This window comes from Vulpes vulpes, chromosome 3 (assembly GCF_048418805.1).
Source record: "Vulpes vulpes isolate BD-2025 chromosome 3, VulVul3, whole genome shotgun sequence".
In the NCBI taxonomy this organism is placed as follows: Eukaryota; Metazoa; Chordata; class Mammalia; order Carnivora; family Canidae; genus Vulpes; species Vulpes vulpes.
In genome coordinates this window covers 17,784,438-17,809,339 of record NC_132782.1, presented here as the reverse complement: position 1 = coordinate 17,809,339, position 24,902 = coordinate 17,784,438, and the positions used below count along the sequence as shown (strand labels likewise).

The following is a 24,902-nucleotide window of genomic DNA, read 5'->3' as shown; positions in this document are numbered from 1 at the left end:
GCAGAAATACTCTGATAATGGCTCATTTCAAGCTACCCAGTGGTTTAACAAGTGATCTGGAAAAATCCTGAAAATTTAACAGCTCATCAAGAAGAGCTGACTCCAGTACACCACTGCGTGCAATCTTCACAGCAAGACTATGTAGTAGTATTAGAACTGTTGTTTTATTATTAGTATGTCCATTTTGCAGATAAGAAAACCAAGGGCACAAGGAAGTCAAATAACTTGCTTAGGGTCAGAGAATAAATGGTAAAGCTAGGATGCAAACCAGGGGCCCTGGAAGGTTAAAGCTAGCATTGCATTAAACTGACTGATGGTAAATTCCATTAGCAACTGTGGAGTAAGGTGAAGAGTTATTAAAATTCCCATGTGAATCTTCACAGATGAATCAAAAGCATTCTGGATTTTGACTTCCTTCCCATTAGAACATGAAACCATTGCTCCCTGGCTGTGTGACCTAAAGTCTTTTCCTTCTTAGGTTCAGGATGTGTTTATCCTGTAGCTTACAGCTGAATTCCTTCATTGAAGAGTTTGCTTTTTAAAATTTCTTTAATTAGTTTAGAGGTAGAATTTAGTGATTCATCAGTTGCATATAACACCCAGTGCTCGTTACATCAAGCACCCTCCTTAATGCCACCACCTAGTTACATCATCTCCCACCCACCTCCCCTCCAGAAACCCTCAGCTTGTTTCCTAGAATTCAGTGTCTCTTATGGTTTGCCTCTCTCCCAGTTTTCACATTATTTTATTTTTCCCTCCCTTCCCCTATGTTCATCTGTTTTGTTTCTTAAATTCCACATATGGGTGAGATCATATGGTATTTGTCGTTTTCTGACTGATTTATTTCGCTTAGCATAATACCCTCTAGTTCCATCCATGTCATTGCAAATGGCAAGATTCCATTCTTTTTGATAGCTGAGTAATAGCCCATTGTGTATATACACCACATCTCCTTTATCCATTCATCTGTCAATGGACATCTAGGCTCTATCCATAGTTTGGCTATTGTGGACATTGCTATAAAAACTGGGATGCATGCGCCCCTTCAAATCACTGTTTGTATCCTTTGAATAAATATCTAGTAGTGCTATTGCTGGGTCACAAGGTAGGTCTCTTTAACTTTTTGAGGAACCACCATACTGTTTTCCAGAGAGACTACACCAGTTTGCATTCCCACCAACAGTGTAAGAGGGTTTCCCCTTCTCTACATCCTCACCAACCTCTGTTGTTTCCTGAGTCACTAATTTTAACCATTCTGACCAGTGTGAGATGATGTCTCATTGTGGTTTTGATTTATATTTCCTTGGTCCTAAGTGACGTTGAGCACTTTTCATGTGCCTGTTGGCCATTTGCATATCTTCTTGGGAGAAATATCTGTTCATGTCTTCTGCCCATTTCTTGACTGGATTGTTTGTTTCTTGGGTGTTGAGTTTGATAAGTTCTTTATAGATCTTGGATACTAGCCCTTTATCTGATAAGACATTTGCAAATATCTTCTCCCATTCCACAGGTTGCCTTTTAGGTTTATTGACTGTTCCCTTTGCTGCGCAAGAGCTTTTTATCTTGATGAAGTTCCAATAGTTCATTTTTGCTTTTGTTTCTCTTGCCTTTGGAGTCATGCCTAACAGGAAGCTGCTGTGGCAATTCCAAGAGGTTGTTGTGTGCATTCTCCTCTAGGATGTCGATGGATTCTTGTCTCATATTTAGATCTTTCATCCACTTTGAGTTTATTTTTGTGTATGGTATAAGAAAATGGTCCAGTTTCATTCTTCTGCATGTGGTTGTCCAATTTTCCCAACACCATGTCTTCTTTCCATTGAATATTCTTTCCTGCTTTGTAGCAGATTAGTTGACCATAGAGTTGAGGGCCCATTTCTGGGTTCTCTATTCTGTTCCATTGATCTATGTATCTGTTTTTGTGCCAGTACCATACCATCTTGATGATTACAGGTTTAAAGTAGAGTTTGAAGTCCAGGATAGTGATGCTACTGGGTTTCGTTCTTTTTTCAACATTCTTTTGGCTGTTCGGAGTCCTTTCTGGTTCCACACACATTTTAGGATTGTTTGTTCCAGTTCTGTGAAAAATGCAAATGGCATTTTGATAGAAATTGCATTGAATGGGTAGATTGCTTCGGGTAGCATAGACATTTCTTTTTACATTTTTTTAAAAGATTTTATTTATTTATGCAGAGAGAGAGAGAGAGAGAGAGAGGCAGAGACACAGGCAGAGGGAGAAGCAGGCTCCATGCAGGGAGCCCAACATGGGACTCAATCCTGGGTCTCCAGGATCCCATCCCGGACCAAAGGCAGCGCTAAACCACTGAGCCACCAGGGCTGCCCTAGCATAGACATTTTAATAATATTTGTTCTTCCAATCCACAGGCATGGAATGTTTTTCCACTTATTTGTGTCTTGCTCAATTTCTTTCATAGGTGTCTAGAGTTTTCAGAGTACAGATCCTTTACTTCTTTGGTTAGGTTTATTACTACATATCTTACGGTTTTTGATGCAGTTGTAAATGGACTCAGTTCCTTGATTTCTTTCTTCTGCCTCATTGTTAGTGTGTAGCAATGCAACTGCTTGCATTGATTTTGTTGTTTATGAAGAGTGAGTTTGACTTCTTCTTTGCCAATTCAGATGCGTTTTAATTCTTTTTGTTGCCTGATTGCTGAGGCTAGGACTTCCAGTACTACGTTGAACAATACTGGTGAGAGTGGACATCCCTGTCACGTTCCTGACCTTAGGGAGAAAGTTCTCAGCTTTTCCCCACTGAGGACAATATTTGCTGTGGGTTTTTCCTATGTGGCTTTTATGATATTAAGGTATGTCCCTTCTATCCCTATACTGCAGAGTTTTTATCAAGAAAGGATGCATATTTTGTCAAATGCTTTTTCTGCATCTATTGAGAGGATCATATGGTTCTTGTCCTTCTTTTATTAATGTGATGTATCACATTGATTTGCTGATATTGAACCACCCTTGCAGTCCAGGAATAAATCCCACTTGGTCATCTTTTCCCACCTATCCATGGTATGCTCCCTTTGTCTTACCTGAAGCAGGTGTTCACTATGAACAGAAGAGTTGAGATGCCTCCTCATTACTCCAGGACTCCTTTCCAAGTTCACCTATAAACCTCCCATGCTGTTTGCTATTAATCATGGTTTGTAGACGGCACTCATAGAACACAGTAAAGTTAATTGAAGTTTCAAATTTCATATAAGCAGGTGGAACACAAGTCACTGTGGGTGACTAGCCCACCTTTAACATTTGAGGAGCATAGAGCAACAATGTTAATGAAAATCCACATAATATTCATCTAAATATTTAGAATTATAATTCAAACCACTAAGCTGTTAAACAGGAATATATACTCTGTCTTTATAGTGTCTTAGGAAATCAGTTTTTAATATTAGAATTACTGAATTCCTCCAACTTTCTCATAATAGAGCAGGGAGTACTGGTCCCTAACCAAAGGGCTGCTTATCCACCCCCCACCTCCCCCAGCTCTCTCCTTACACACATGGTTGTGGACCCTTCCCAGCCAATACATCCAAGCTTGATCCCCTTCTCCAGCAAAAGGTCCCATAGTCACTCCTTGGCTCTAGGGGTACACAATGCTGGAGCTGGGGCCCACCTCAGGAAGGCAGTTCAAAGAAGGAGGCCTGTGTTGGCCTTAGGTGTGAGTTCAGGGCTGTTGGGCAAGTAATTCCAGAACTCAGGCACCAAGGGCGAGCCCTGCATCTGGAGAGGAGCCTGAGCACAGCCCTGCACAGCACAAGGCTCAGGGTCACATTGCCTCTTGCACAGATCTAGTTAGTACTGAGGGTAGGAGCTCAGTACTTGATTGTGCTCTTCCTGGGGCCCAACTTTGACCTTCTGAACAATCTTTTTTTTTTTTAAATTTTATTTACTTATTTGACAGAGAGAAAGAGAGTGCGCATGTGAGTGCACACACAAGCAGGGGGAGCAGTGGGCAGAGGGAGAGGGAGAAGCAGGCTACCCCGCTGAGCAGGGAGCCAGGATGTGGGTGCCTGAACCCAGGACCCCGGGATCATGACCTGAGCCAAAGGCAGACATTTAACCGACCTGAGAAACCCAGGTGCCCCTGAAAATTAATTTTGAATGATTCCAGTATTTGACAAAAAGTTGAAGCAAGATAAGGTAGCAATCTAATATTTATCAAAATTGCCATCATTATGAGCTAAAATTCACCTTTCCAGCCCCTGATGTCAAGTCCAACATTAATGCAGTTTAATCCAGTTTGGCTAATTGCTTATAATAAACATTATGGCAATCCAAAAATGAATGAATGGAAGGCTCCTCAACACTTTCTTACATACAATCTGACTTATTTAGCGCTGCCTCCTTCCAAAGCTCCTCTCTTGAATATGTAAACTATTTGAATAATTTTATTTTAGTTCACTTGAGTGTAAAAGCAAATCATTTCCTAAGATTAAAGATTTGATACCTAAATTTTCTAAACCTTAGCAGCAAAACAATTGAATAAGGCTACGAAGTACCTTGACACGGACAAGGAGTGCCCATGGTTGGGGGCTCAGAGCATAGACACACCTAAGGCTGGGACTGGCTCCTGTCTTGGGGGGTCTCAATGAAGCAAACCAGGCTCAGCTCACACTGCTCTTTAGCACGGAAATTCCCCAACATTTTTATGAGTCAGACTCACCAGGAGGGCTTGTCAAAAATGCAGCAGAATGTTGGGCCCCACTGTGAGAACTTCTGATTCAATAGGTGTGGGGTGGAGGCTCAGAGTCTGCATTTCTAACAAGTTTCCAAGGGAGTGCTGATGCTGCTTGTCTGGACACCCCATGTTGAGAACCGTTGCTCTAGGTTTTTTTTTTACAGATAGTCATGTACTGTAGTCACAGCAGGACTTCAGTCTATCACTTCTCCTCCCACCTACTTAGTTACATAATTGATAACCCATCTTCATACCAAGTAACCATATAGGAGATTAAAATAAACTATGTAAGCAATTTGCATACCAAAAAAAGTTACAATCACATACAGTTTTCCAAGTTAATGGCCAATTTTAAAAGTTTTAATGATAATTATATCTTCCTGTCCTTTTTTGCTATAAACAAACCCCTGAATTTATTTCAGGGTGATTGATTCTGTTCAGCCCTGTACTTTTCCTAGACAGCAGCACCTCCAGAAGATGGTTTATGGGATCTAAGTCCAAAAGTACTGACTTTCATAATTAGCCTTAATAACCCAAATACCTCTAACTTTCTTCCAGATTTGTTCCTTGTGATGTTACCTAAACCCTTGCTGTTTCTATTTTCAGCACATTATAACCTCTAACAAAAACAGTTATCTCTCCGTATAAAAGACCAGCACCTATGTGATTGGCTGTGAGCAGAAAGGCACATGTTATAAGCACAGACCCATGGTATTTAAGCAAAGTACTGTAAGCAAACTGAGGGAAGCTAAAAGCTGCCACCTGTTTAATTTCTAAAGAATTGTTAAGGTTTAGAACCACTCTATCACCCAAACCATATTTTTTTTCTACCTCTAGCCTATGTCTGTGTTTCTTCTTTGTAGCCCTTTTCCTTCTTTTTAAATGATTTTTTAAAATTTATTTATTTGAGAGTGAGAGAGAGCATAAGCAGTGGGGAGAGGCAAAGGGAGAGGAAGAGGCAGATTGCCAGCTGATCAGGGACCCCAGCTCGGGGCTGAATCCAGGAACCCGGGGATCATAACCTGAACCAAAGGCAAATGCTTAACCCACTGAGCCACCCAGGTGCCCCAACTCTTTGCCTTCTTGACCACATCTGCCAGTGGGCAACCTGACTTTCTCAGGCAGTTTGGTTGGGGTGTCTCTTCAGGACAGGGAGGCAAGGCTCAAAATGAGACGTAGCATCACCTCAACCCTAAATATACACTTAAAAATAAATTTAAGATGTCCTTTCCAGCTACTCAATTTCTGTACACCATACACTAGTTAGATACCATCCATATCTCTAACTTTATTAAAATGTTTAAATTTTCCAGTAAGTACTTTTCTGCCTCTCTTCAAGGGTGGGGCAACCCAAAATGATAAATTTTAAAGATAAAACAAATTTTCTGGTAGTGGCTCATGGTCTCTATCACATTGTACATTTTGCAATGTTTCTCAAGCTTTCTGGTGTGCTCGCTGGTTTCTGCAATGCCCTGCTGACCTCCTTGATCATATCCCACACGTCTGTTCTCCTTCTACTTAGAGATTGTGCTGAGGCAAATGTCTGCACTGACTCAGCTTGCTTTGATGGCCATCCCCTATTGACACAGACCAAAGCCAGAGCAATCATGTAACACCTGATGTGTCTTCCCTAAAACACACATAAAGGTTGGAGTCCCTCAGGGCACAAGCCTGATGGAAGGGCCAGAGTCCTCATCCATTTTGCCCATTTTTTAGAGGATTCCATTCTAGCAATATTTCACTTGCACAGCTTTTCATGCAGACTTTTCAAGCTAAATTATTTTTATTTTAAACAAAAATCTATTTTTTTCCAGTGCAGCATGTTTAAGTTAGCATCACTTACTTTGTGAATGAAAATATTTATATATGATTTACTAACTAAAAATCATACCATATTTTGTGCTTTTTGTGTTAGATGCTTTTAATTGCAAAGAATAGAGAACTCTGGCTGTCTCAGATTAGGGAAGTCTATTGTAAATCTTACCCAAATAAGAAAGCAGAGATCTCAGAAACACAGCTAGGATACCCGAGCGCCCAGAAAAGTCAAATTCTGAAATCTCTCAGGAGAAAAAGGTATGAGCCAGCCCTGATGGGGGACTGGACATGCAGGCCATTCAGGATACAGGTGGCTCCTGTATCCGTGGAATTGCACAGCCCTCTCCATGGCTGGTTACATAATTTGCAGGTGCAGACTGAAAATGTGGAGTCTTTAGATCAAAAAGCAGGTAAAAAGTGCCATTATAGGTTCTAAGATATAAAGCTTTTTCCTTTCTATTGCTGCCTCTCTCTCAACGTGTCATGATTTTTAAAATTTGTTATTTAACATCATTCTAAGTAAAGTGAACATTTTAGATTATCAGCATGTTTTTTTTTTTTTTACCATTCATCTTTATATGATGTGATGTCAGTTTTCAATGTAAATATAAGAGCATTAAGAGATTCATAGTGGAATCATCAAAATTGCACAATTCCTATCTTGTAGTTCCTGTGGACATATATGTTACATTCTTATCAGAGCAGCGAACATGCTGCACAAAACTAATTCAGTTGTTTTCATTTCACTTCTTTATTTGTGCACATCCTACCAACAGCCTCTACCTCCAGTTTCCCGATGATCAGGGAAGGACTGAAAGAGAAAGGATTAACTTTTGTTTCCTTCCATGTCATCATTTTCAGTGGAAGTGGTAGACCAAGATGGAGAAGCAAAATGAGTAAGAAGGAATATGAGAGGGTTCCCCAGTCATTTGTGTTTCTTAAAACATGTTGCATTCTGGAACGCCTGGGTGATCAGTCAGTTGAGTGCACAGGTCTCTTGATTTTGGCTCAGGTCATGATCTCAGGGTTGTGGGATTGAGCCCCGCATAGGGCTCCGTGCTCAGCAGGGAGTCTGTTTGTCCCTCTCCCTCTGCTTCTCCCCCCTCCCTTTTAATAATTAATTAATTGATTAATCAATTTTTAAAAACCACACACATTACATTCTTTGTGTTTTCAAAAACAGTTCTTGTTCTGATGCAAAGTGTGGCCTTTGATGGTGTCAGGGCCCTGCTTACTCAGACTTAAACAGACTGCCTTACCTTGTACTTGCTCTGAGCCTCCACACCCCCATGCGTCTTGGATCCATCACATTCTGTGCTCCTGGGACACTCTAAACATTATACATAAATGAGTACGTAAGGAGTGGCAGACATGCTTATTGTGGCTATCTCAAAGATCAAATTAATATAAATTTCAAGACAGAGGCAGCAGAACATTAAATCAAGTGCTGGGCTGTGTTTGTGGTCACATGTTCATGAAGCTGCCTCTGGTCCCCTCACTAGCCCAGCTGTGTCTGTTTCTACTGCTCTTGCTGCTGCCACTGACTACCTCGTCTTCTCTGTTTTTCACACTGTCCTAATTTCAGTTTATTCATGGGCTTTCATGGCCTTTTTTTGTATTTCTTCTAACTTCTGATGCCAACTGACCCATTCTCTTTACATTGCCACCTAAACTACTGCAAGAGAGAGACTCAGATGCTCTTTTTCTGGGTTTCATGCCAGGCCACCCCTTGGATGGGGCCGAGTGGCTAGGGTGGGAAGGGCAGGAGGGGGGAGAAGAAGAGAAGAGAATTGAAGGCACATGAATTGAATTCAGGAACTTGAAATTATTTCCTTTGCCCTTAGATAATGACTTTTCCATCTCTAAGTGAACGACTACGTAAAATAACTGAAATGACAATGGGTAATTGAAAAGAGAAACACATTTTTTATAGACACGTTACAGCTAAAAATCAAATGGTTGCTCAAAGATTTATTAAAGAGATTTAGACATGAATATTTTCTAGTTTCACGCTACAAATCATACCATGAGCTCTTTTGTGGATAAAAACTATTATACAGATTTTGCCCATATGATTAATTTTACTAAAGAAATAATATTATCTGCATGTTAATATTTCTGTGGGATTCAATTAATTTTCAAAAAGAGAGGATTTTTTTTTTTCTTTTCACTGACTTCATAGAAGGGAAAATTTCTGTCTCTGGAAATGTGTGGGAGCAAAAACACAAAGTGTCTATTAAACTTTGGTTTTGGGGATCCCTGGGTGGCTCAGTGGTTAAGCGCTGCCTGCAGCCCAGGGCGTGATCCTGGTGTCCCGGGATTGAGTCCCACATCGGGCTCCCTGCATGGAGCCTGCTTCTCCCTCTGCCTGTGTCTCTGCCTCTCTCTCTGTGTGTCTCTCATGAATAAATAAATAAAATCTTTAAAAAAATAAACTTTGGTTTTATTATTCATTTATTTTTATTTGTGGCATGCAGTAATGGATAATATCACCCAAGGCAATCCATGCAAAATTATGAAATGCCTTTTTCTTTGTGAATTCATTTTTTAATGAAAATGCCATGTCTGACCATGGCAGAAGGCCATGGTGTTTCTTTCTTGGGATCATACTTGAGAATGTTGGTTGACCATCATCAGTTCCTTGCATGACTATTTCTACCCAATTAACAGTCATGCAAATAAACCAAATACTATGGAATTCTTGTCTTCATCATAATGTTGATGTTATCTGCCTTCTCCACCCCATTTAAAAAAAAATAAATGCAGGCTGCTGGTGTCAAAATAGAAAATGGAACAGATCAGAATGGGAATACCAATTTATGTATTTACTTAACTAAAATTAATTAAATCACAACACCCAAAGAATAAATAATCTAATCAAGAAATGGGCAGAAGACATGAACAGACATTTCTCCAAAGAAGCCATACAAATGGCCAACAGACACATGAAAAAATGCTCAACGTCACTTGGCATCAGGGAAATACAAATCAAAGCCACAATGAGATACCACCTCACACCAGTCAGAATGGCTAAAGTTAACAAGTCAGGCAACGACAGATGTTGGTGAGGATACAGAGAAAGGGGAACCCTCTTACACTGTTGGTGGGAATACAGGCTGGTGCAGCCACGGTGTAAAACAGTATGGAAGCTTCTCAAGAGGCTGAAAATAGATCTACCCTAAACCCAGCAATTGCAATTGGTATTTATCCCAAAGATACAAATGTAGTGATCTGAAAGGGCACCTACACTCCAATGTTTATAGCAGTGATGTCCACAATAGCCAGACTATGGAAAGAGCCTAGAGGTCCATGAGTAGATGAATGGATAAAGAAGATGTGGTGTATATATAAAATGGAATATTACTCAGCCATCAAGAAAATGAAATCTTGCCATTTGCAATAACATGGATAGAACTAGAGGGTATTATGCCAAGCAAAATAAGTCAATCAGAAAAGACAATTATCATATGATCTCACTCATATGTGGAATTTAAGAAACAAAACAGAGGATTATAGGGGAAGAGAGGAAAAAATAAAACAAGACAAAATCAGAGAAGGAGACAAACCATAAGAGACTCTTAATCAGAGGAAACAAACTGAGTGTTGCTGGAGAGGAGGGGACCTGGAATAACTGGATGATGGACATTTAAAAGGACACATGATATAATTAATAATGAGCCCTGGGTATTATATAAGACTAATGAATCACTGACCTTTATCTCTGAAATTAATTAATTAATTAATTTAATTAAACTAGAATATAAAAAATTAAAGTGGATTAAAATGGGTGGAAACCAAAAAATATCAATTGATACTATTTCAAAGTTTCCTCAGAATAATGAAGTGCTTCTTGGACCAAATAGTACCAATGTTTATTCATTTTTTTAAAATTTTATTTATTTATTCATGAGTGACACATAGAGAGGCAGAGACATAGGCAGAGAGAGAAACAGGCTCCATGCAGGGAGCTTGGTATGGGACTGGATCCTGGGACTCCAGGATCACGCCTAGGCTGAAGGCAGATGCTCAACTGCTGAGCCACCCAGGCATACCTGTTTTTTTGAGAATACAATACATTTGAAGGGAGTTATCTTGTATCCAGCATGGTGTTACCTGAGAGTGTTTGGTAGACATTGAAAGAACATTCATTGAAATGAAGTTTGGCAGAATAAATAGTAGTAAATGATCTGTCTGGAGGTTCAGGGGTGAGTGTGTGGTATGTTACAGTATGATGGTGAGGAACCCTTTAACTAGATACTGTGCTCCAAAACAGTTGCCAAACTGCTGATGATAAGAAGCCATTCAGAACTGGTCCACGTGGGGATCAAAAAATATTTGTAAGTAACAACCATTCCTTGAAGTCATCTACAAGGCTGCCTTGGATAGAAGTCTAGAGTCAGGTCTATTTTCAGATTCATTCAACTGTCTTAGGCTGTCCTTTCTCATAACTGTTACTTAAATCTCATTGAATACCATATACTATCATATAAACAGCTAATAAATTATAAATTGAGACAGAAATTCTGGGGAACTTAAAGTCTGGAGTAGGAAGGAGACTTATTTTTTACTGTTTGCCCCTTGACATACTTTGACTTTTATCTTACTGCATTTTTATCTTTAAATTTAAAAAGAAAGGAAGAATATAGTTGGAGGACATTGCAGTATAATTTCTGTAGATGATAGAAATGTAATAATTTCTGTACAATTAAATATTACTGTGAAATAAATGTACAGTTTATTAAATCTACCCTGTTGCTATAGAAATGGATGTAATATAAATGCTCAGATGCATACTAGATTTACATATTGAACAATGCAGTGATATTGTAGACTTAAGCACATATAATAGAAATTTCAATATTTTTGATGTAACAGTTATGTAAATCTGTAGTTGCCAAAGGAATTGTATGGAAAATGACTAGGCTGTGCTTGCTTTTGGTGGGGGGAAAAATGGACACAGGAAGTTTTCTAAAAAAAAATTATTTCCAGTTGAATAAAGTTGACATTTGGATAGGAGCTCTTTTTCATGGAATGCAGTTACAATGACCATCTTCATTATATCGCACTAGCACGCTGTAGTTATTTCATACAAAGGGGAGATAAGATGTTCTTAGAGCTTTTGTCAATTACATTTTCTTTTTGAAAAGAATAAGAGAACTTATCTATTCTTTTTTCTTTTTAAGAACAGATTGCCTTTATTGAAGAAATAAATGTGGTTCAGGAATTTTTATACCTGAACATGAACAAGGAAGCACGTTCAAAGTTCACTGCAGCACTGTCATACAGGTAAAAATTTAAAACCCACAACACAATATTTTATGTTACTTATGAATCCAGTGGTATGTAATAAAAGTGGGCAAAATGTGGATTGGTGACACTTCAAATTCAGGAGAGTAGTTGCTTCAGAGGAGGTTAAGATGTGAGTATAGAAAGGGAAAAACAGGGAACTTTAACTTTGTAATAATAATTTGGTATTAAATAAAAATAAATTAAATTGATAAATAAAATAGAAACTATTATTGATCTTTTATTGTTAAGAAGAAATAGAATGGAAGAAAATATAAAATGTCAGCATTTGTTCATTTGGGAGCTCGGCTTATGAGAATTTGTTATAGTATCTATTGTACTTTTCAAAAACTTTTCATTAAAAACACTACAAAGAAAGCAAGAAAACAGATTTATTCTATCTACAAAAAGTATAAAAATGCCCCCTTAGTATTATTAATTATTAGAATAAGTAATGCATGTAATAATTTGGAAAGTGAATGACTATTTCTAAACAATGGTCCGTTTTGATTTTGATCAGTTGGTGATTTCAAGGGAGTAAACAAAAGAAACCAAAGGGAAAGAAAAGCAACAAGTAAAAAATACCAAATAAAAAAACATACTTTATTTTTTTAAATGAGAAACCATCTATGGTTCAATGTACCATTATTCTAGGGGGCAGGATGGAGGTGAATATTGCCAATATGGCTGCTAGATGTCATCCATCTAAAGATGAATCCTGATTCCAAAGATGTTCAGATTTAAAGCAAAACAAAACACTACATCTTAGAACTGGTAAAATTTAATAAGCTGGTGTTCTAGATCTTCCATCTCAAGTTAACCCAACAAAGAATGCAAGGAACTTTTGTTTTTGTTGGAAAAAAATTTTTAAACTTGATAAAAATCTTTAAGGAGGTGTGTCTGGGTGGCTTGGTCAGTTAAGCATCAGATTCTTGGTTTTGGCTCAAATTGAGATCAGTGCAGAGTCTGCTCAGTTCTCTCTCCCTCCTCCTCTGCCCCTACCCCCCACTAGTACACACACACACACACACACACTCTCTCTCTCTCTCTCTCTCAAATAAATAAATAAAATCTTTTTAATAAAAAGTCTTTAATGGGGGATCCCTGGGTGGCTCAGTGGTTTCACGCCTGCCTTTGGCCCAGGGTGTGATCCTGGACTCCCGGGATCGAGTCCTGTGTCGGGCTCCTGGCATGGAGCCTGCTTCTCCCTCTGCCTGTGTCTCTGCCTCTCTCTCTCTATGTCTATCATAAATAAATAAAAATAAATCTTTAAAAAAAGTCTTTAATGAAATAAGACTTAAATAAATGTAGAGATGCAATTTTTGTGATTTGGAATGACAATATTGTAAGATTCTACTTCTACTCATATTAATTTATAGGTTTAATGCAATTCCAATCAAAATTGCAAGGAGGTTTTCAAGGAGCTTGAAAAACTTGTTCTAAAGGTTCTATGGAAAAATGAAAGTCTAAGTAAGGCAAATATAGGAAAGAAGGGATAAGAAGGCTGTATCAACAAAAAATACATTCAGACACAAATATCAGAAAACTGTACTATTATTGAAGCTTACACAGATGAGATGATTTGATTTATGTGTCAAGCTCAGAGGCAGTCTAGGATTGATACTGACAGCTAAACAAAGTTGTGAGGGACCAGGCTCTTTCAGTTTTTCTGTCCTGCCATTCTTAATGTGTAGAGCTTTGTCCGCATGCTTGTTACCTCAGACCACTGTACCTCTAGACCTCATATCTACATTCTAGGCAAGAAAAGGGGGAGATGAGATGAATGGCTTTATCATGATAATTCTTTTTACTTGGAAAAAGATACTGTCCTTAGGGAATTTTGCTTCCATCTCATTATTCGTAACTGTACCACATGGGCAAACTCTGCTCCACAGGAACCTGAGAAAACAAATATTTTTGGCTAGGGATACTGCTATTCCAAACAAAATAAGAGTTCTGTTTGTAAAAAAAGAAATGGGGAATGGATATTGGATAGGTAATTAAGAGAGTCTGCTTTAAGGGATGACTTACTCTTCTGGTAATAAACAAACAACTAAACAGGCTATCAGTGTACTTCTGGAGCAAGTCAAACAAACTGACCGTGAGATAGAACAGGATAAGATAGGATTGTATGAAATGGAATGGTATAGGATGGGAAAGATGGGGATAGAATAGAATAGAACAGAATACAATACAGTATATTACAATACAATGCTCAAAATAGACCCATGTATATATAGGAACTTATTATTTGACAGAGGTGGCCCCACAAATCAGCAGGAAAAGGATAAATTGTTTAACAGATGCTATTTGGAAAACAAGTCCATTATATAGAGAAAAATAAAGTTGGAACTTTATGTCCCTCCATATGTAAAGATGACTTCCAAATAGATGAAAGACCTACAGGTAAAAGGTAAAGCTATAAAGGGAATAGCAGCATATGTAAGAGTGGGAAGGATTTCTTAAGATCCCATGAGACTGTTGGGGTGCCTCAGTGGCTTAGGTGGTTAAGCATCTGCCTTTGGCTCAGGTCATGGTTTTAGGGTCCTGGGATAGAGCCTTACATCAGGGCCCCTGATAAAAAGGGAGCCACTCACGCTCTCTCTCTCCCAAATAAAATAAATATTTAAAATAAAAGATCCCATGAAAATAGATAGATATAAATAGATAGATATAACTACATGAATATTACAGATTTTTGTTTAATAAGGGACACAATATATAAGATTTATAGCTGGCTGATCATTTGGGAGAATATATTTACAATGTTAAAAATTGACAAGGAATGAATATTTAACTGTGCTATCCCTTAGAACTTTCTGTGATGAAGGAAATATTCTGTGTCTGTGCTCTCTATGGTTCCACAATCCACATTGGGCTTCTGGACACTTGAAATGGGGATAATGTATCGAGAACTGAGTTTTTAATTTTTAAATTTTAATTACTTTAAATAGGAACATGTGGCTAGTGTCTACCTTATTGGACAGCACTAGGCCTAGAATATTCAAAGAACTCTAGCAAATCAACAAGAGAAATATAATGTTGTCCAATAGAAAAATATAAATAGGTTGATAGAATGGGAAGTCCAAACAGCCAGGAATTACATGAAAGATCCAAAATCACAAGTAACTGGAAAAATGCAAACTAACATAATAACATAGTATTGCAAAAAAAAAAAGTAGAAAGTCATAAAATACCAAGTGTTGGTGAGGATGTGAGGAAAAGCAATCCTCACCTACTGCTGAAGGTTGGTGGTAGACCAATGGCCATCTTGGAAAGCAGTCTAGTGAATTTATGGATGCATATATCAAATAATCAAGCAATCTACCTCACTTTGTGTAAACAGCTCACACATCTGTCATGAAAAAGGTGCATGATCAAAGATGTTCATCATGATGCTGTTGATGATGGTAGAGATTTGGAAGCTGTATAGGTTCATCATGGTGGAAATGGAGAATTACAGTGCAGTGGAAGCATACTATGGAATACTCTGCTACAGTCAGAAATAATGAACTAAAAAAAAGAAAAAAAGAAAAAAGAAATAATGAACTAGAACTACATATAGAGACAGAGCTTAAAAATCTAGTGTTTGGTGGAAAAGGCAAGAAAAAGATCGAGATGTGTAGCATAATCCTACTAATGTATGTTTTCAAAATTAATTGTCACAGAAACAGTACTACATTTTTCAAGATAGATACCTAAGGACAAATACCAAGCATAACTGTGAAGGGGGAGGATGGAGGGATAGCAGAGAGCAGGAATGAAGGAGTAAAAAGAGAGAGAACTGCTGCAAAAAGACTGATATAGCATAAATGAAAGAATATGATTAACTTCTTTGCACTTGATGTTCAAAGAATGAGGGAGCAAAATATGACCTGGTACCTGAATTCCCCAGATAATCTAATCATTATCTATGGTTTTCTTGATACGGTGCATATTTTTTATGAGCTAAATAGAAGCATATCTTGTGTCCTGTTGCTTCTTTTATGTCAGTGCTTGCTTTAAACACAAGCATGCTTATAATTCATTATATTGTGCTTTCCTGGTTTCTGTGAACTCCACCAGCTGCTATTGCTTTTGTACAAGAGAATATTTTATGTTCCACTCCAGTATTTCCCCAAAGAACATAATGCTTTGTGAAACCTCTATTGCAGAAAATATGTGAATACTGAATTGAAACTATAAGAACTGAAGAGCAAAAGGGTCCAGAGGAACAGAGCAGGTGACAATTCACGGATGCTCACGTTAGCTGCTCTAGGTGCAGGTTAGATACTATTCTTTCAGACAAGGTTCTCAGTCGAGTGTATTAGTTAATCCCCTGAACCTGAAATGATTTGCATAATCATGTGGCTGGGCCTGGGATTTGATTCCTAGGGCAACTCAAGCTTTTTCAGATTCTCTCTTCCCTTTCTCTCTTTTTCTCTCTAAAAATTTTCAGGAATGGATCTGTGGGTTGTTGTTTTTTTATTTATGTAGAAGCTGATCTTGTAAATCTTTCACAAATTAAAAAGTACTGAGAGCTGCAAAGAAAGTAATTGGACACCTGTATTTTACAGCACCTTCCCTGAGGTATTACCATGACCTTCCTCCTTGTAAATTAGTTTACCTTCTTGTTTTTGTTTACCTGATTTCCTAAATAATGACTCCTCCCAAATTACATGTGCCTCTTCAATTTCAAAAGTATATAATTAAAATGATGGAAATTAATGTCTATATGAATTTCCAGACGATAGCCAGAAAAGTATAGTTGCTTCATTTCAATCCTTATAAAGCTTTCCTTTTCTGCAAAATAAGTATGCCTCTGGGTATCTATCATCTCAACTAAGATGACCACGTCAATTATCTAATACTATTTAATAATTGCTCCAAAACTTAGTGGCTTAAAATAAAGATAATCTTTTGCTGTATCTCATGGTTTCAAACAGTCAGGATTTCAGACAGGCCACAGTGGGAAGCGTGATGACTGTATCTGGGGCCTCATCTGTAAGACTCCCAAGTCTTCAGAGTGGAGTCATCTAAAGGCTTGTTTGCTTACTTGTCTGGAAGTCGATGTTGGCTGTCAGCTGAAACTCTCAGTTCCCCTTTCATGAGCCTCTCCATGTGGGCTGGTTTGAGTTTCCACATAGCATAGAAGCTGAGTTCCAAGGGCAAGTGTCCTGAGAGAGCCAGGCAGAAGCTGCATCCTTTACATGGTCCAGCTTCAGAAGCCACATGGCATCTCTCTCATTATTTCCCACTGATCAGGGCTGTGCAAGCCCCATCTGGACTCAAGGAAAGAATATCTAGATCCCATATCTTTTGGGGAGGGGTGTTAGCTACATTTCTAAAAAGAACACGAGAGGTGGGATAAATATATTTTATTATCACATCACAACAACCAACTCATTTTAACTTGGAAAAGAAGCTCAAATCCCAGGATGGCTTTGTGCTCAATATTATTCCTTCCTAGCTAGTGCACCTGCATGAGTCACTCTTCAAAAATAAGTAAATGAAACAAGTACTCTCTAAGTTGCCAGTGAAAAGATCTCTTACTCAAGGTTACTAGCTCTTTCAAGATAATTATCAGAAAATGTAATAGAGATAAACCAGTAGCATAAAAGAAACTGTCATAGATAATCAATTAGGACTCATTGGGTTGCAAGTGACAGAAATGAACTCAAACTAGTTTAAGTAGACAAGAATTCATTGTCTCATGAATCTGAAAAGTCCAGGCCTTCTTATGGATTCAATCATAGCTGGGCCTAACTGGATTCACCAGGAACTCAAAGGATGTTATCAGGCCTCTGTTTCTTCCCATTTCTTGATTCTTCTTTTCTCTGTACTGGTTTACTCCCAGAGAAGCTCTTTTCTTGTGGTGACAAAGATGGTTCCCCAATATGTCCAGACTCACACAGTCTCTAGTGCTTGTGATAATAGGAGATAAGCTTCCTCTAAGCCTTTTCTTGGCATCCCTAATAATCCCTGAAAAAGGATTAGGGTTAGGGTCTGGTGGGGATACCCACTGGACAAGTCATTGTCAAGGTTCTCAAGAGAAACAGAACCAACAGGTATGGAGGCAAAGAAGTCCCATGTACCACAGCACAGGAGAATTGGAGAGCCAGGAAAGCTAATGGTATAATTCAGTTTTAAGTCCAAAGTCCTAAAAAATGGGGGGCTGATGATGTAAGTCCCTGTCTGAGTCTAAAAACCCAAGAACCAGGAGAACTGATGTACATGAGCAGAAGAAGATGGATGTCTCAGCTCAAGTGGAGAGAGAAAGAATTTGCCCTTCTTTTGCCCCTTTTATTTGGCCCTTGATAGATTAGATGATGCGAGATTGGTGAGAATGATCTTTACTTGGCCTTCCAATTTAAATGCTAATCCCTTCCAGAGACACTCTCACAGACACTCCCAGAAATAATGTTTTACCAGCTGCATGGACATCCCTTACCCTCTATAGTCTAGTCAAATTGTCACATAAAATTAACCATCATGAGGTGGATGGGAAAATTTGGACAGCCAGAGTCATACCCCAGAGGCACGGGTGGGGAGGTCTTATGATTGACAGCCCTATCAGGTGTCAGAGGAATAGCTCCTGAGTCAGTACTGTAGCTGTGATACCAGATGGCAGGGGTAAGTAGCTGAGATGCAAAAATAACATCTGTGACCAAAGCTAGTATTTTTTTTTTAAGATTTTATTCATTTATTCATGAGAGACACAGAGAGAGGCAGAGATATAGGTAGAGAGAGAAGTAGGCTCCTTGTGGGGAGCCTGTTGCGGGACTCAATCCAAGAACCCCGGGATCACGACCTGAGCCAAAGGCAGATGCTCAATCACTGAGCCACCCAGGTGCCCCCAAAGCTAGTATGTATTAATGCCTCCTCAAACATTAGTCTAGAATTTTGGTAGAGTTGAATGGGAGAAAGTCAACTTATTAAATCTTAAGTTAGGAGAACCCAATAAGCAACCTCCTATGTTCTTATGCTATCAAGTGGGGTGACTAAACAATTCCACTTCATAAATCTAGAATGTCACTATTTTTCATATCTACATATTCATTGTTATTTTATCTTTGAAGTGGCATGGTTTAACCTCAGTCTTCAGTCTACACTGGGGGTTTATAGGTCTCCTGTGGAAAGTTGTATTAAATCACAAAGGAAAAACGACCTTCCGGATCCTGTTGGAATATGATTTATGAGTCCATGCTTAAGTGTTTTATTACTATATATCATAACTTTTATTAGTGCTTCCATTAATATTGCCAGTCATGAGCCATAAAATTGACTCTGGGTGTATCCACAGACTTTTATAAAACTCTTTCTGAATCACTAGTTTTTCTGTAAATCATATAAAACATTTTTTTTTAATGTGGCAATTCTCTTGGTTGTGGTTTAGCACTCTCCTTTTTTAAAGAATAGAGTCATAGCTGCTTAGAATTGTGTGAGCTCTTGGAAGTCTCCTAATCTCACTCTGTATTTCCCTATGACTGGAATATAGGCAATCTGTACATTTAGTAGAATGAATGAATCTCTTTCATAATGTCATGCTGCTGATCACCTTACAATGTCCTAAGGGTTATTTTTGCTGTTTGTTTTTGAGACAAATTCTAATTATCAGAAATTTCCCAGTTTTGTTTTTTTCCTTTCAGCCCCACAGAGCTAGCCTAAAAATAGCAGGTGCTTAATTTCCCATTGTTAGGTTACCACAGGTTCCCTGGGCTTCTTCAGGCTTCATATTCTCAGTTCTGTCCAACTTTCTTTATGTGTCATAGTTTCCATAGCCACCTCTATCTTGATCACTTGACTTTGACCATGTTCCAGCTCTTACTGGGAATAATGGTTCATCCTACTAGCCCTTCTGTTTTCTGGTCCTCATTTTTGCATCTTCTTCATAGCAGTATCTCCAGAGACTGTCAAACTATTTCCTGCAATCCAGATACCTTATTTTAAGGCCTTTGGTTGACTAAGACAACTACCAAAAAAAAAAAAAAAAAAAGTAAATGAGATGAGTTTTGTCTGGAATTTTCCCAGACAAATGGGAACATTTGGTTACCAATCTATGATTTGCAGCATCTTCTTCTTCTTCTTCTTCTTCTTTTTTTTTTATTTAAAAAAAAGTGGAGATTTTTTTTTTTCCACTGGTCTTCTTTTTTTGATCATCTGGTCTTTTTCCCTTCTCCCTAAACTATCAAAGACTATAACAAAGTTTTATTGATCTCATCCACAGGTCCTATTAGGATTCTTGGATGTAATTGTGACAGGATAATATTTTGAGATGTTACCTAAGATTTTCCTTTCTTAGTTTCTTTTACTCTTTGCTTTTAATGCATTTTAGTCAATGCATTCATTGCCTCAGGGAAAGGTTATTACAGGAGAAAAGCAAAGAAAAGGCTTTTTACATTTCTAAAGCTTGTGCCTTTGGACATAAAAAAAAAAATTCTAGGCCCAGAGGGAACTCAGGCCATAAAAATTAGAGGGGGGGTGGCGGGAGAGATTGTGTTATCTACAGTCAGGGTCTGCTTTTCTCGACCCTGTCACACCCCCTGCTTTCCTTCCTCTTCACCTGTGATTTATTGAACTACATAAATTTATTCAGACTGGAGAAAGAGAGAGAAGAAACAGTAAGTTTGGAAATCCAAGAACAGAGGAGAATGTGGCCACCCCCGGGGAAAGAGGCAAGGCGTGAGTGTTTTCTTGTGCTTGGAAGGAGAGGAATAAGTGAAATGTCTTAAGTGACATTTCCAGGCAACCCAGGACAGCCTCACAAATCCCTACTCTCCCCAGTACAACCTGGGGAATAGCAGAATGACTCCCCTGAGCCTGAGAGCAGTGTGGAAGTGGTGAACGTCATGCTAACATGGAGGCTTAACACAGAAATTAATGAGTAGTAGAAAGGCAGCAAAAAAGGCCAAATAGGAATTTTACTTCTATATGTTTTTCCAGCATGTCTTCTGAGGAAGGCATGGAGATATACTGCTCAGATCCCTCCGCACACCGCTGTGGGCTGTAAAGGATGCAATTAGTCAAATGCTTCATCTGTTGGTAACTTCAGGCTCTGCTTCACTTCTTAAGGTCTCCCTTCTAAGGTAGCTCCCCAGTGAATGACTGAGTGTGGAGAGGGTTCCAGCCATTTCTACTCTAAGTCGGGGTCCTCATGGTCAGTCTTTGCTCCTAGCCAGCCCATTATTTCAGCCAAGACTGTCAGGCCTGCATCATGGTCTGAGGCTCTTCCTGCCCCATACCATTTCCTCCCCTAAATTGTGTTCTAGTTAACCCTCCCTAAACTTTTGCCCTCCTAACTCTGTCTCTGGGTTGCACATCACTGTCACACAGTACCCAAATGACACAACTTTTCTGTAGGAAAGGCTTCAATTAAAACACTAGCTGGCAGTATTTGTTTTTATTGACATGCATATGTAGCATGTATATGGTTGAAGTCCATTCACTAAGGAGAAAATTTACTGGTAAATTTTCTAATCAAACTTTTGATTGACAGTTAATTGGATTTACAAAAACATAAAAGTCTTCCCAGAACATAGGACCTTGCATTTGAGAAACTTACCCATAGCTTAAAAATGCTTTACGTTTTTTTTATGCTTTACATTTTTCAAAGAAAAAATTTACCTGTGGCCATAATCAATGTAGAAAACCCCATGACATCATTAGTTTACAGTATTAATACTAATGGCTGTCATTTATTATGTACTTACTATATGGCAGGAAATGTGCTAAGCATTTTACATACTTCATCTCATTTAGTTCTAGAGGCTGATGTCTAAATAATATTAATTCATGAATTAGCTAATTACTCTTAAGAGTTTCAACTTTAGCCAGAAAGTACATTAGTACTGGAACTGGAAATTGCTATCCTGGCTATATAATAATGAACGTATTCATTCAAATGTTAATGTATAATGGCAGATCTTGGGAACAGAAATATTATGGTGCTTATTAGTTTAACCCAGTAAAGTGTATACCATAGGAGTAATTATGAACTTTCCAACTACATTATTTATTTAGAGAAGTACTATTTTCTCAAGATATTTTTAAATTACAGGTTGGAAAATTATGATACAGTAAATCTATGTTTGATTTATACCATTTTCATCCGTGTATTTCTTTCAAAATCTGACCTCTTCACAAAATAAGGCATGAAAGCATTGTGTTTACATAGGGGAGTATCGAGGATGGGTAAAGTTGTGTAAGATCCCAACTAGGGACCCTGGCTATTTTTTTTTTAAATTATTTATTTATTTATGAGAGAGAGAGAGAGAGAGAGAGGGAGAGAGGCAGAGGCACAGGCAGAGAGAGAAGCAGGCTCCATGCCAGAAGCCCGACGCAGGATTCGATCCCGGGACTCCAGGATTGTGCCTTGGGCCAAAGGCAGGCGCCAAACCGCTGAGCCACCAAGGGATCCCAGACCCTGGCTATTGTGAATGTGATTGTATTTCATCAAAGGCTTTTTCTGCATCAGTTGATATTATCATATGGTTTTTCTTCTTTAGCCTGCTTATCTGGTGGATCATGTTGATTTTTAAAATGTTGAGCCAGTCTTACATATCGGAATAAATCCCACCGGATATGGTATGTACTATACTTATGTATGTCTTTATATACATTGTTGTTGGATTAGATTTGTTAATATTGTGTTGAACTTTTGTATCTGAGTTCATGAGAGGTAATGGTCTATATTTTTCTTTTTTTTTTGTACTGTGTTTGTCTGGTTTTTGTTTCAGAGTCATACTGGCCTTATGAGTTGGGAAGTGTTTGCTGCTCTTCTGTTTTTTGGAAGAGATTGTGTAAAACTGATGTTGACTTTTTTTTAATGTCCAGTAGAATTCTCCATCGAAACCATCTGGGCCTGAAGATTCTTTTTTTAAAACTTTCAAATTACATATTCCATTTCCGTAATGGTTAAAGGATAATGCAGATTATCTAGTTCCTCATGGTTAAGTTTTGGTATCTTGTGATTCTCTTTTTGACTTTTTTTTTAGTATAGTTGACCCACAATATTACATTAGTTTCAGGTATACAACTTAGTAATTTGACAAGTTTATAGATTATGCTATATTCACAAGTGTAGCTACCATCTGTCCCATTATATCACTATTACAGTATCATTGACCGTTGTCTTTATGCTGTGTCTTTTATTCCCATGGCTTATTCATTCCATAACTGGAAGCTTATATCTTCCATTCCCCTCTTTTTGGCTCTTTTGAAGGGAGAAAGGAAAACAACGAGAAGGCCACATATCATATGAAGATCTGACTAGTAATTTGATTTTACATTTACATTTATAGAATATAAAGTATTTGGTACTCAGGATTTAACTTGCCAAATGGATTTGTCAATCACGAATCCGAACAACTGCTGAAATCAATATTGAGGGATTTGTTTGCTTTTCCTTCTTCCACCCTAAATCTCGGGTTTTATTGGCCCTATTTTTAAATTATTGAAAGTAAATGATTCAGTTCTTTGGCCCAAGATCTTATCAAGTATTTCATTTGAAATCACACATGGAGCCTAGGAAATAAAAACCTTCCTCTGTTGTTGAAATAATGCTTCAGATACATGTTTGTTATTTTTATAGCTGTTTTAGTCAGGGAGAATAATGAAGATAGAAATGAAGTATTTCAAATAGAGGAGATTTAATGTGGGGAATTGATTGCACAGATGATAGAAAACTGGAAGAACAACAAGGTCATTGTTAGGAAGCCCAAAGATTAATACCTGCGAGAAAATAATTTTGCAGTCCCATCTAGGGTGGAAAACAAAAGGGAAGACATGAGCCTACAAAACTCTTGGTGCTACAAGGAGTACATGTGGCTGCTGGTGCTGGGACCCCCAAGGGGGTATCATGTGGCTGGTGCTCAGGGCTCTGAGAGGGGGCCTTCAGGGACTGGGGCTGGGATGCCTGAACTCACTGGACACTTATTTGTCTGTCAAGTGATAACTATGGAAGAAGAGGGGCAACTAATCAGTGACATAGTAGGACCCATTTCATGAAGGAAGACAAATCAAGAAGAGCCACTCTTGGGGCACCTCGGAGAGGCTCAGTGGGTTAAGTGTCCAACTTCTGATCTCAGCTCATGTCTTCATCTCAGGGTCATGAGATTGAGCCTTGCATTCGGCACCATACTTGCCATGGAGCCTACTTTAAAAATAAAAATAAAAATATAATATAATTAATATAATATTTTTTAAAAGAGCCACTATTGAATGGATCTAAGCCTGAAATAGTATATTACAGAAATCATAATAAAGGTACAGCTGGACAAGAGATTATTCAGCCAGAAATTGAAAGTGAATGTCTATGGCAACTTGTACTCAGTGTAGGGAAGCTATGAATTTAGCACAGGGCCTAGCACATTTGTTGAATGAATAATTTAGTTTATCACAAACATGAACAGCAGGATAGCCATGCCTTTAAATGATAACAAACATTTAAGAAAATGCATATAGTTGTTTTATAAACCTAGTACCCAGGAACGTTTCCTTTTACTTCTTTGGGTTGTTTGGGAAGTACCTCTTCTGTGTAGTCTTTATTTTGAAGAGTGCTGTGGATAATTTAGTGCCTGCAGCAGTAATACTGCAAATTGCAATAAATCAAATTCATGTCACTTAGAATGCTCCTGAGAAATTTTAATCAAAGAAAAACGTAAAATTTTCTTTCCATTATAATTACTATAGTAAATAAAATTTCAGATTGTGCTTTATATGCTACTTAATAGGAAAAAGATCAGTTGTTTACACTGAAGAGTAAAGATCTCTTTTACCTTGTTAAATTAAAGGTACTTGACCAAAGTACCACAGTGTTTTCCCTTCTAAGACAAAACAAAGTATCTTCTACTTGAACATGTTCAGTTTATACTTAAAGAATCATTTTCTGGGATCCCTGGGTGGCGCAGTGGTTTGGCACCTGCCTTTGGCCCAGGGCGCGATCCTGGAGACCCGGGATCGAATCCCACATCAGGCTCCCGGTGCATGGAGCCTGCTTCTCCCTCTGCCTGTGTCTCTGCCTCTCTCTCTCTCTCTCTCTCTCTCTGTGTGACTATCATAAATAAATAAAAATTTGAAAAAAAAATAAAAGAATCATTTTCTGGAAGCTCTCAGTGTATTTGTC

The 24,902-nt window shown here is 38.3% G+C and overlaps 1 long non-coding RNA gene across 1 annotated transcript in view; it reads left to right on the top strand.

Moving 5' to 3' along the window:
• The window catches only part of LOC112916405 (uncharacterized), a 188,115-nt gene that overhangs the window by 53,161 nt on the left and 110,052 nt on the right, over positions 1-24,902 (top strand). Inside the window, exons 6-8 of the long non-coding RNA XR_012000324.1 lie at positions 10,788-10,851; positions 11,698-11,800; positions 22,285-22,363. This is a non-coding gene — a long non-coding RNA (uncharacterized lncRNA). The remainder of the gene's footprint in view (positions 1-10,787; positions 10,852-11,697; positions 11,801-22,284; positions 22,364-24,902) is intronic.